Here is a 14,072-nt window from a genome sequence, read left to right as displayed (position 1 = left end):
AAACCTTTCTTAAAACCAGCTATGCTATCCGCTCTTACCACATCCTCTGGCAACGCGTTCCAGAGCTTAACTATTCTCTGAGTGAAAAAAAAGTTCATCCAATTGGTTTTAAAAGTATTTCCCTGTAACTTCATCAAGTGTCCCCTAGTCTTGTACTCATTCTACTCCACTCAGGATTTTGTAGTCTTCAATCATATCTCCCCTCAGCCATCTCTTTTCCAAGCTGAAGAGCCCTAACCGTTGTCATAACCCTAGCACTAAGACTCAGCTTGTGCCAGGGAAGGCTCCTCCTAACCCTGGTGTGGCTTTGACCCGGGTTAACCAATGTGATAGGTTAGACATAAAGCAAAAAGAAGGTTCTGAATTCCCATTTAAAACACAGGTTACAAAACCCTGGGGAGGTGAGGAATATGGGGAGAACAGCCTGCAGCAGAGGAAGGTGCCTCATTCAAAGCAACGGCCTAAGAACACAAGCTTAGGTAATTCACAGCAACTGGGCCTAATTAGAGTCCCAGGAAAATCCCAGCAACAGTTACAGGCTGCCCTGCCCCCTCACAGAACAGGGCGTGGTCGCCTCAGTGCTTTAGAGGCAGCACTGAGGAGGAACAAGTCAGTTTACCCTGGGGCAGCCCAGGAAGGAGGTTCCCAGGACCAGTCTCCTGAACCTCAGAGGAACCAGGACATCGAAATGGTAGATGCAGCCCCTGTTCCTGAAGCCAGCCAGCTTGCCAGCCCGGAGCCCATGGAGTTTTTGGACGCTTCCACGGAACCATATGCCACAGCAATGGATCTGAGATAAGTGCAGTAACTTTATCTTTTTGGCTGTGCCTAACTGGATGAACTTTGTTTTGCTGGTTTTTGTTTTCTTTTGAAACCTGTATGCACCTGTTGGAAGCCTGATGAGCAGTACTAGGCTCAAGGCAATAAAGGTGCCAGAATCTGGTAACATTAAAACCAGGTTCATTTTTTTTGTAACATTTTTACCTTTTTTGCCTTTTTATGGCTTATTGTGGACAATGTTATGAACTGTGTGAAGGGATAGTAGTTTGGGGAGAATCCACACAAGATCCTTGGGTGGGATTGTGGGGCCATTTGTGGCAAAGTTTTTGAAGAAGTGGATTCGGCTACTCCCCTCCCCCACCAACTGCTTATTAAGTTGGTTGGAGCAGGCCTGTTGTAAGCCAGGCCTAATTGGACACTTGCATACAACCGAGAAAGTATAATAGTCTTATTCCTGCCCTACTTGGGACTGCAGGATTATTAGGGCTGGACTATTATAGACTATTGAATTACTGACCTGTTGATACCTGCAAGGAAGGTAAGGGCTTTATAGTTTTATAGCCCGGATATTTTTGTTTTATTCATGAAGTAAATGATCTAAACCCTGGACTTAGGGGACAAGGCACTCAATAAATTGAGACTTATTGGGATAAGAACTTTATTGTTCCTGACTTGTTTTTTTTTATTGATTATAAAACCCAGCAGGTCCTCCAGCGTCTTCTGGAGGCACGTTGAGCGCAGGCTATTCTGGGTGCCAACCAGGGCCAATCGTTCAAGTCTTTCCTCATACGAGAGGAGTTCCATCTCTCTGACCATTTTGGTCGCTCTTCTTCGAACCTTTTCTAGCACTACTATATCTTTCTTGAGATAAGGAGACCAGAATTGAACATAATATTCCAGATGATATCCCACCATGGAGTGATATAGGGGCATTATAACATTCTTAGTCTTGTTAACCATCCCTTTTTAAATAATTCCTAGCATCCTATTTGCTTTTTTGGCCGCCGCCACACATTGGGTGGAAGATTTCATTGTATTTTCTATGATGACACTCAGATCCTTTTTTTGGGCGCTAATCCCCAAGGTAGACCCTAGCAACCGGTAATTGTGATTCAGATTATTCTTCACAATGTGCATCACTTTGCATTTGTCCACATTAAATTTCATCTGCCATTTGGACGCCCAGTCTTCCAATTTCCTAAGGTCCGCCTGCAATTTTTCACAATCCGCATGCATTTTAACAAATTTGAATTTAATCACCTCGCTCGTCATTCCAATCTCCAGATTGTTTATAAATAAGTTAAATAGAGGCCACCCCCAGCAAAAGACAAGATGTGATTGTAGTAAAGATTGCAACATAAATAATATTGGCAATTCACTTCTTAGCATTGCAATGGGAAGTAAAATGAAACAAAAAACTATACGAAAAAGCAGATTACCACTGAAAAATAGCTGGAAAGTGATGACCACAAATGCTTGCAGTCTAAGCAACAAAGTTCATAATGTGCAAGCCCTGATGTTAGAGGCAGACCTGGATATTGTTGTTATCACAGAGACATGGTTCAGTGAATCTCATGGATGTGATACAAACATACCGAGATATAATCTTTTTAGGAAAGACAGAGATGGTCAAAAAGTTCATGATCTGCAAGCCCTGATATTAGAGGCAGATCTAGATATTGTTGCTATCACAGAGACATGGTTCAGTGAATCACATGGATGGGATGCAAACATACCGGGATATAATCTTTTTAGGAAGGACAGAGATGGTCATAAAGGTGGAGGAGTAGCTCTCTATGTAAAGATCAATATCCAAGCGACCGAAATGCAAGGGACCTGGGGAGAGGAAGAAGCGATATGGATTGCTCTGAAAAGAGAAGATGGAACTTCTATCTACGTGGGTGTAGTCTACAGACCTCCGACTCAATCGCAGCAAATTGATAAGGATCTGATTGTGGATATCCAAAAGTTTGGAAGGAAAGAGGAGGTTCTGCTGTTGGGAGATTTCAACCTGCCGGATGCGGACTGGAATGTTCCGTCTGCGGAATCGGAAAGAAGTAGGGAGATTGTGGATGCCTTTCAAGAGGCTCTGCTCAGACAAATGGTGACGGAACCCACAAGGGAAAAAGCGATATTGGATCTGGTCCTCACAAATGGGAAGAGTATCTCTAATGTTCGAGTGGGTGCTCACCTGGGAAGTAGAGATCATCAAATGGTTTGATATAACGGCTAAAGTGGAGGGCGGCCGCACAATACTTAAAGTCCTAGATTTCAAATGTAAGGACTTTAATAAAATGGGAGAGTATCTGAAAAAAGAGCTGTTAGGATGGGAAGACATAAGAGAAGTGGAAAAACAGTGGTCTAAGCTGAAAGGAGCGATAAAAATGGCTACGGACTTTTATGTGAAGAAAATAAATAAAAACAAGAGAAAAAGGAAACCGATATAGTTCTCCAAATTAGTGGCAGAGAAAATAGAGGCAAAAGAAAATATAAGAAAAAACAAGAAGAGAAGTATAGAAAGGACTACAGGGTGAAACTGAAAGAAGCCAAGAGAAAGATACATCTGGTGAAAGCACAGGCGGAGGAGCATATGGCTAAAAATGTAAAAAAGGGAGACAAAATTTATTTCAGATATATTAGTGAAAGGAGGAAGATGAAAAATGGAATTGCTAAACTAAAAGATGCTAGGAACCAATATGTGGAGAGTGATGAGGAAAAAGCAAACATGCTAAACCAATACTTCTGTTCTGTGTTCATGGAAGAAAATCCCGGAGTAGGACCAAGATTGTCTGGCAAAGTTATGCAAGAAAATGGAGTAGATTCTGCGCCGTTTATGGAGGAAAGTGTTTATGAGCAACTTGAAAAATTGAAGGTGGACAAAGCGATGGGACCGGATGGGATCCATCCAGGATACTGAGGGAGCTCAGAGAGGTTCTGGCGGGTCCTATTAAAGACTTGTTCAACAAATCTCTGGAGAAGGGAGTGGTTCCTGGGGACTAGAGAAGAGCGGATGTGGTCCCTATTCACAAAAGTGGTCACAGAGATGAAGCAGAAAACTACAGGCTAGTAAGCCTCACTTCGGTTGTTGGAAAAATAATGGAAGTGTTGCTGAAAGAAAGGATAGTGAACTTTCTAGAATCTAATGGGTTACAGCATCCGAGGCAACATGGCTTTACTAAATGTAAAAAAATTATTTCAATACAAGCTGAATATCTTCAATAAATATAACCATACCAAAATGATATTCATCTACACTCTTAATATCAGAAATTATATGCCACGTATCTTTTAGTTTTTTAGAAACGGAAGAGACCTCAGTGTTTCTCAGGAATATTCCTGTGAAACTAACTATGGAAATACTTCATTACCATAGAGAAATACATCCTTGGTCTCACAAAACTCCGCTCTAGAACTCACTGTTTCATTTTTCAAGTGAACCTTGTTAGATAATTTTTCATACATATTCAATGAAGTACAAAAATAGGCACTTATCTTAGTAGTTTCTTCCGATATTACAAAATCACTGCATTCTGCAGTTAAAGACCCAATGTAGATCTACCGCACTTGGAAAACTGAATTAGATCTCATTTATATATTTCATTTAGATATCCCGACAGGCCCTGTTTCGCATCTCGGCTGCATCAGGGGAATATCTGAAAAACACAATATATCTAATAACTTTTAAGAATAAATGTTCTTCTAAGTTATACCCTTATTACAGGATTACTTACTTTAAATTAGGAGCTACCGCTTCAATGATTCTCTCCTTGAGAAATGGCGACTCGGCGTCTGTCCGAGCTTATAAGGAAAAGAAGGAAGTGACACTAAACCAATCACAGTTCACCAAACTCGGAAAAACCACCAATCGCAGTTACTTCCGGTTAGAATTTCAAAAAAATGCGCGCCATTCTATTTTAACATTCAGGCCATGTGGAACACGAAAGTGCAATTTCAGTGACTTTTTTTTTTTTTTTTTAGAGAATCCAGGCCTTAGTGTGGAGTAATATGAATGCAGTTGCTGATTAGTGCATCCATGACGTCTTCACCCTTGACATGCTCCTATCCCCCCCAAAAAAAACATAAAAAATACATATATATAATTACCATGTGGTCAGTGTACACATATGGTAAAACAATATGGAACATAATTTTTGCTACATTAGGCATGCATTAGTGCCTAACACAGTTTAGTAAAAGGGCCCCTAACTGTTTTAAAATGGTTGTTATATGCCTGTGGTAGCCTAGTGGCATGGAGTTAATAATAATAATTTATTCTTATATACTGCCAGACCATGAATGATTCTAGGCGGTTCACAGCAGATAAGGCTGAACATCCAGTGAATATACAGTTCAAAAAGATACATCAATTTCTAGAATGTACACAATACATGTTGTATTTAAAAAGCATTAGGAAGCTTGGGTTACAAATTTGTCAAATAGTTGTGTCTTTAATAGTTTTCTAAAAAAAATAATAGGATAAGACTCCTGGCATGATTTTGCCAAAACAAGCGTTAATTTTGGATGCCTGGAAAGAGAGAGTTCTCTCAAGAAATCTCTTCAAATGACATGATTTGACAGTAGGATATGTGAATAACTGGACTCTACGTGTGGGCTTATTGGAGTGATTTAAAGAGAAATGGGAAACAAGGTAACCTGGGGACATACCAAAGATTGATTTGAAGCAAATACATGCAAATTTGAATAAAACTCTAGCCTCAATTGGTAGCCAGTGTAATTTTTGGTAATAAGGAGTAACATGCTCCCAATTTTTCAGGCCAAAAATCAGTCGGTCAACAGTGTTTTGAACCACTTTTAGTTTTTTGAAGATTTTCTTATAGGCGCACAGGTAGATTATATTACAATAATCAAGGATACTTAGCATCGATGACTGAACTAACAAACGAAAGGAAGCTGTATCAAAATATTTCTTAATGGTTTGGAGTTTCCAAAGAACTGAGAAACATTTCCTGAGTAACAAATCTGTGTGTTGTTCTAAGGTAAGGTGTCGATCTAAAGTCACTCCCAATATTTTTATGAACTGTTCTAAAGGATAGTCAAAACCATTAAGATTTATCATTGATTCTTTAATCTTGTCACTAGGACTTGCAAGAGAAAATTTAGTTTTTTCAGGGTTCAGTTTCAATTTGAAATCAATCATGCAGAATTCAATCCGTTTCAGAATAGTTGCTATAAAATTTATCTCCACTGTCAGACACGTTAGGGCAGGGGTAGGCAATAAATATGCACGAGATAGATTTGCATCTCAAGGAGGCAGTGCATGCAAATCCATCTCGTATATATTCATTGTGGATATCCTGAAAACCTGACCTGGCTCTGGATCTTGAGGACTGGAATTGCCTACCCCTGCGTTAGGGGGATGACTATAGAGATGTTGTCAGCATAAATATAAAACCTAAGATTTAGGGCTCCTTTTATCAAGGTACGCTAGCGAGGTTAGCGTGTCGGACATTTCATCACGCGCCAACCTCCGCGGCAAGCCAGAAAACTAACGCCTCGTCAATGGAGGTGTTATCAACTAGCACGACAGGCGGTTTAATGTGCGGTATTCCACGCATTAAACCCTTACCACAGCTTGATAAAAGGACCCCTTAAACTTTGCAAGAGGTTTCCCAATGATTGAAGGTAAATATTAAACAGGGTCGGAAATAAAGGTGAGCCTTGAGGAACCCCGCATAAGTTTACCCAGCGATAAGAGAGTTTATCATCCTTGAACACTTGGTATGATCTACTGCCCAGGAGACCTCGGAACCAGTTCAGGACATTTCCCGAAATACCAATAGATTCTAAGCAGTCAGTTAAAATATTATGGTTGACCAGATCAAAAGCGCTTCTTAAATCAAGTTGCAGAATCAAAGCGCTTGTATCCTGACTAAATAATGTGTGGAGATAATCTAACAGGGAAGCCATGACTGTTTCGGTACTGAAACCCGACTGAAAACCTGACTGGTTATCATGTATTAAATTAAACTTATCTAAATAGGTAGTCAGTCAGTTAGTCCTGCAGTTTATTTGTGTCTGAGAACTCCTGGAAGTGAGTCTTGTTTTATTGACTCTGTGTTGGTAGGTGGGTCTGTAAATTAAAATGGAGGATTTAACGGAGCAGTATGGTGGCTCCCCTTTCTAAGTGGCAAGATAATTTGTTTTCAATCAGTACCCAAAATAGATATTCTTTTCAAAGTAGTGTCTTCAGGACATCTATCCTGCATAACAGTTGCTATTAGGCTTTATCATCTTTCTCTCCCTCCTTACAGAAATAAAAAAAGTAATTTGGGTGAATCAAGCTCGATAAGCATGACAAAAAGTAATTAGCTGCAAATGTTAGTTCCGTTTTGGTAAATTTCATGGTCATTAATACAAGCATAAATGTCTCCTTACATAAATCCAATGCTGGTCTCAGGAACTCACAATGCTTTTTGGATGTATGAGGAAGTGATATTTGACCAGTTTTGCCTGAATGAACTTTTACTGACAATGGTCAAATGTGAGAAGTCCTTAAAAAGAGCATTTAAGCTGGTATAGTAGGATATACTTGTGTGTGGTCTCAGGAAGGGTCATTTCAAAGCTATTTCCACAGGCCAAAACAGGTTTCACCCATGGTAAAGGGCTATTTGAAACCTGCCCAGCTTAGTGCTGTCAATCACGGGCAGGCGCTGCTTACAGATTTGTGGCTAACAAGGACCCTAGGTGCTGGAAATGTGGGCCAGGGTTTTACAGGCCTAAATTTACGGCACCTAGGGTCCTTTCAGAATGCGGCAAGTGGCGCCTAGTAACGCCGACATGAGATGCCACTCTTAACGTGCCCACTTCCGGACTTCAGCGTTACTAGATACCGATAGGCACCATGGACTCAAGCGCCGGTCCCAGAGGGCACCTAGCGGCACCTAATTTTTTTTTAAATCTATTTTTAATTGGTTTTTGTGGTGTGATCAATTATCATGCCACTTAAAACCAATTAAAAATAGAAGGGACGCTGGGAAACAGCGATCACAATATGATCCGTTTCGATCTGGACGCAGGGGAGAAACATCGGTCCAAAATGACAGCCACGGCACTGAACTTCCGAAAAGGGAAACTACAGACTGGTGAGTCTGACCTCGGTACCGGGTAAGATGGTAGAGGTGCTGATAAAGGGCCACATCATTGATCACCTTGATGGACATGGGCTGATGAGGACCAGTCAGCACGGTTTTAGCAAAGGCAGATCGTGTTTGACGAACTTGCTGCACTTCTTTGAAGGAGTAAACAGGCAGATAGACAAAGGAGACCCGGTCGATATGGTATATCTAGATTTTCAGAAGGTGTTTGACAAGGTTCCACATGAACGACTACTTCGGAAAATTGCAAGCCATGGAATTGAGGGTGAAATACTTACCTGGATTAAAAACTGGCTGGAGCATAGGAAACAGAGAGTGGGGGTAAATGGACAATACTCGGACTGGAAGAGCATCACCAGTGGGGTGCTGCAGGGCTCAGTGCTTGGACCCGTGCTCTTCAACATCTTTATAAATGATCTGGACATTGGTACGACGAGTGAGGTGATTAAATTTGCAGACTATACAAAGTTATTCAGAGTAGTGAAAATGCAGGGGGATTGTGAAGATCTGCAGCGTGACATAATCAGGCTCGGGGAATGGGCATTGACATGGCAGATGAGGTTCAACATGGATAAGTGTAAAGTGATGCATGTAGGTAACAAAAATCTCATGCACGAATACAAGAAATCTGGGACGGTACTTGGAGAGACCTCCCAAAATGAAACTTGGGAGTTCTGATCGACAAGTCGATGAAGCAGTCCACGCAATATGCAGTGGCGGCAAAAATGGCGAACAGAATGCTAGGAATGATAAAGAAGGGGATCATGAATAGATTGGAAAAGGTTATAATGCCGTTGTACCGGGCTACGGTGCGCCCTCACCTGGAGTACTGCGTCCAGCACTGGTCACCGTACCTGAAGAAGGACACGATATTACTCGAAAGGGTCCAGAGAAGATCGACTAAGATGTTTAAGGGACTAGAGGGGTTTTCGTACAGTGAAAGATTAGAGAAACTGGACCTCTTCTCCCTCGAATAGAGGAGATTGAGAGGGGACATGATCGAAACATTCAAGGTACTGAAGGGAATATACTTGGTAGATAAGGACAGGTTGTTCACCCTCTCCAAGATAAGGAGAATGAGAGGGCACTCTCTAAAATTGAAAGGGGATAGATTCCATATGAACATAAGAAAGTTCTTTTTCACCCAGAGAGTGGTAGAAAACTGGAATGCTCTTCTGGAGTCTATCATAGGGGAAAACACCCTCCAGGGTTGGACAAGTTCCTGCTGAACCAGAATGTATGCAGGTAGGACTGGTCTCAGTTGGGGCGCTGGTCTTTGACCAGAGGGCTGCCGTGTGAGCGGACTGCTGGGCATGATGGACCACTGGTCTGACCCAGCGGCGGCAATTCTTATGTTCTTATGTTCTAAAACGTTATGAGCACTTAAGCTAGTTGGTGTAAATGCTGGTGCCTGCCTGTTTCTTCTCAAGTTTGTTGCTTGAAGTTTTTATCTGAAAATATCAGTAAATAAAATTAAACAGAGAGAGTAATAGTCATGAAACAGGTGACATAATCTAGTGCCAGTAGCTTGAGAAATGCCAAGGAGAGTCCCAGTGTGATGCCTTGGTTTACTGAGGATCGCTACAGCAACTCCATTAACGTCAATGTCAGCTAATCTCAGGTTGCCACAGTAACTCTGGGAAAATCCATTGGATGTCACAGACAGTGCCAATGTTTAATACTCTGATGCAATTGAGATTGCTCTGATCTTCATGGAGCAAGAAATTGATGTCACGATGACCTCATTTGACTTATTGTTTATTATAAGGGTGGTTTTCTATAGGGAATACAAACTTTTTTTTTAGATTATATTTACTTTTTTTGTGTGTGTGTTCAAAATATTTTTTTTATTATTATATGTAACAAAACAGAAGAACAGTACTTATTTTTGATTCATCTCAACATCTTTTTTCAATAGTGGCTCAAGGTGGCTCTCACAACTTCTTAAAAATGTCTGACTTTTCTGGGAGACCATATTAAACCAGAGAAGCAAGCTAGGCTAGATTAAAAATGTTGTCATCCATAGACATGTCAAAAGAACAAGAAAGGGCCAAGGGTTAGGGTTACCAGGTTTTCCCGAAGGAAAATATGGACCCACGGCCATGCCGAAAGGCCCGCCCAGTTCTCCCTGTGCCATGCCTCATTCCACCACCAGCCCCGTCACCAGATGGCATCCATGCATGTGCGGATGCGATACGATGATTTCATGTGCATGCACACATGACATCACATCTTTGTGTCCGTGCATGTGCAGATGTCCCCTCCCGACGCGATTTTGATAAGAAGCTTTTCAAAACCCAGACAAAGTGTCGAGTTTTAAAAAGGTATCCGGACCCCCGGACATGTCCTCGAAAAGGAGGACTACTGAGGAAATCCAGATGTTTGGTAACCCTAGCAAGAATAGGATTTGGGGCCAGAGTGCCACAGTAGCACCTCTTTAAAGTAGCACTCAACAAGTGGGAGCAAGTTTCCTTTCATCTGACTATTTGACACATTCAATGTATAACTTACTAGTCAGATGCATATATCACCTATACTACTGGTTCTCAGACTTACCAGTTAACATATACATGAGAGAAATTTGCATGCAATGGAAGTAGTGCCTGTGAATCTATCTCATGTATCTTCATTATAGCTATACCCAAATCCTGACTGGCTAAAGGACTCCAGGTTCAGGAACTACTGGGTTATACCTACATCTGATTCTGGAGGCAATATCTTATACATTCTTTACCTTCATGAAATACAGCTTTCCATTATTTGTCATATGTTTATCATATCATCAATAATTTTTTTTTTTTTTAATTTACTGTGTATCTCTCACTGTCAGTTCATATTTTCTGTATAAAGCACAATATCTATGAAGCTGAGTGTGCCTGGCCACATCTGGAAACATATTAATTGCTTGTCCATTAAACAGAGCCTGCTTTCTAGGAAAATATAATTTCAAAATCAAAATTTTCTCTGCCCTCTGAAGCAAAAGCTACTAATAAAGCAGCACACTTGATAATTGCATCTTGAGAAGACTCAAGAAACTGAGACAAATCTAAACTATGAGGTGTGATTTGATCCATTCCTCCCTCTTCCTTGGTTGCCCTAGAAACCTTTAATAGATCCTGTAGTATATATTCTCAAATGACAATAAGTCAGCTTTGGGATTTTGTAATATATCCTTCAAATACTTTTTCAACATTTTCAAGAGAGCCAAATAATAAGGGCTCATAATCAAAACAAAAAAACATCTAAAAAGTGGCCTAAATCAGTACTTGGATGATTAAAAAGCCAGATCATCCAAGTACCGATAATCAAAGCTGCCTCTAAACACATAGAGTGAAAAGAGGTGTTTTTAGAGGAGGGGAAAGGGCAGGAGGGGGGCGGGAGGTAGGCCGACCTACATTTAGTCATAAAGCAGGTATAACCAAAAGTTAAAACAGGTTGCCTAATCGGCACTTGTATGTTTTGACTTAGACCAAGTCAAAACAGGTATAAGTGCCGAAAAAGGGACCGCTGAGCTGATCAAGGCTGCCACGATCAGCTCAGCAACCCCGGCAACCTGCCCACCCCCCTCTGCAATGATCGTGGCAGGAGAGATGGCTCATCTCCCCTGCCGTGATGGCGATCGCCCACTCCCTCGAACTGCGACACTTTGGGGTGAGGATCGCAGTAGGGGAGATGAGGCATCTCCCCTGCCACGATCCTTACCCTGAAGTGCCGTGGTTCGGAGGAGTGGGAGATGCCATCGCGGCAGGAGAGATGCCCAATCTCTCCTGGTGCGATCCAACCCCCCCTCCCCCGAACCAATACAGGGAGGAGGGAGCCCAACCCCTCCTGCCCCAGCGACCTCCCTACCTTCCACCTTCACTAAGATACAGGCAGGAGGGATCCCAGGCCTTCCTACCCACAACGCATCACCCCATGACCGCCCCCCCTAACCCTCAATCAGCCCCCTGAGCCCCCGACCACCGACCTCGCAACACCCCCGCCGACTCCGACACCCCCACCCCCGTCACTCCCTTACCTAAAAGAAGTTGGACGGACGGATCCCAAGCCTGTCCACCTGGCAGGCCCACCATCAGCTGAATGGCAGGCCTTAGGGCCTGATTGGGCCAGGCACCAAAGGCCACCCCCACAGGAGGGGCCTTAGGTGCCTGGGCCAACCAGAATTGGCCCAGTTGCTTTAGGCCCCTTCTGTGGGCGGGGCTTTAGGCAAATGGGCTCAACCCATTTTTTTGTAAGAGATGGACAATCAAATATTTGGAGCTCAATGACCAATTCTACAGTCTACAGATACTTATATCAATTCTTGTCATCAATCGGAATTTATCAATTTTTACATTTTTGTTTCATAAAATATGTTCCGTGAAATCATCAAACCAACATATAAATTCACCAGCAACAGTCCATAAGAATTTATTTATATGAAAAAATACTTAGCTTAGGGTCCCTTTTACTAAGCTGTGCTAAAAAGTGACCCTGCTATCACTAGCACAAGGCTTTCTCTTGCGCTGAGGCCACTTTCAGTGTGGCCTTAAAATGGTTGCCTATTCCATTTCCTCTACTAATGGTCAAGCATTAATTTCCGCATTAGTGTGTGGTCATTAGTGTAGAAGCACTTACTGACATATATTTTCTAGGTGGTAAGGGCGCCTGCGCTAATCATGCGTTAATTGGTTGGCAGATGGCAATGTAGCTGTGGCGACCAATTAGCACAGAACACATCAACTCCGCCGACTCTTTTTTTAGAGCACAGAAAGCAATACAAAATAATACAACTTCCTGTATCCCACAATTGTCTATATGGAATCAATGTGGCTCACAGCAAGAGGATTTTATATTAATGACTTAGGTTTAGAGATAAGTGAATTTAACATTAATGACTCAGATTTAGAGATAAACAGTAGATAAGGATGGAGACAAAGCTTGTGTCAATCCAAAAACTGCTGTGAGATCTCTGAGCGTGCTACACAATAATGGCTTTTAACCTGCAGTAGGCATGCATTAATGCTTACTAGTGCTGTCCGATTTGACAATTCAAATCGATTCACTGATTAACTTTGGTGAATTGATTGGTTTTCCCCCCAAATTGGACTCACCGATTCAATAACCAACCCTCCCCCCGGTGAGACATGACATACCTCCAGGCCTCCTAAACCAGCAATAGCAGCAGCGGTGGATGACATGCAGAGATAGCACTATGAACAGGTTGCTCATGGCCTACCCTGATGGGCCTTTCCTCTTCCCCATCACTGATGATGCGGCAGAGGAAGCCTAGGCAGGGCAGGCCATGAACTGCCTTTTCACAGCCATCCGGAAGCCCGAAGGTATGTCAGATTGCATGGGGGTGGGAGGTCGGGAAGTGCTGAACAGGTGCATGGAAAGCTGCTGCATAGGGGGATGGGAGAGAGGGTTGGAAAGCTGCTGCATCGGGGGAGAGGAATAATTGTTGGACATGGGTTGAAAGGGAGAGATACAACAGAGGCAGAAAGGGGTGAGAGGGAGAAATTCTGCATATGGTAGAGGGGAGGGAGACATGCATGGAGAAGAGAGAGGAAGAAATGATGGACATAGGGTGGAGGGCAGGGAGAAATGGTGCTTGGGGAGAGAGAAAGAAATGTTGCACATGATAATGGAGGGAAGGAAGAGAGAAATGCTGCATGGAGGAGAATAAAGAGGTTTGTCCCAGGGCACAAGGCAGAAAGAGAGAGAGAGAGAGATGTTAGACAGTGGGAAAGAGATGTTGGATATGGCAGTGGATGGGGAGGTACAGAGATGGAAGATGGATGGTGAGCACAGAGAAAAAAAGAAAACATCAAATGGGCAGGAGACCCTGGTGAGTGAGTAAACAGAAGACAAACAGAAACCAGAACCTGGTACCAACATGATTTGAATAATTTGACCAGACAACAAAAGGTAGAAAAAATAATTTTATTTTCTGTTTTATGATTTCAATATGCCAGATTTTAAATATGTATTGTGTCAGAGCTGGTGTTAGCAAGGACATAACAGAGAGAGGAAAAGTGTTTTTTGTTTATTTTGTTTACACCACTGCACCGGTATGGGGTTGGAGAGGGCAAAGGGGGGGTGGGGTGAGGAGGGTGAAAAGGCTACAAAATAAACCCACCAGGATATTTGGAATAAAATGCCCGATTGGGCAAGAAAAGTGAATCGAATTGAATC

The sequence above is a fragment of the Geotrypetes seraphini genome, chromosome 1 (genome assembly GCF_902459505.1).
Source record: "Geotrypetes seraphini chromosome 1, aGeoSer1.1, whole genome shotgun sequence".
In the NCBI taxonomy this organism is placed as follows: domain Eukaryota; kingdom Metazoa; phylum Chordata; class Amphibia; order Gymnophiona; family Dermophiidae; genus Geotrypetes; species Geotrypetes seraphini.
This window is presented reverse-complemented; position numbering follows the sequence as displayed.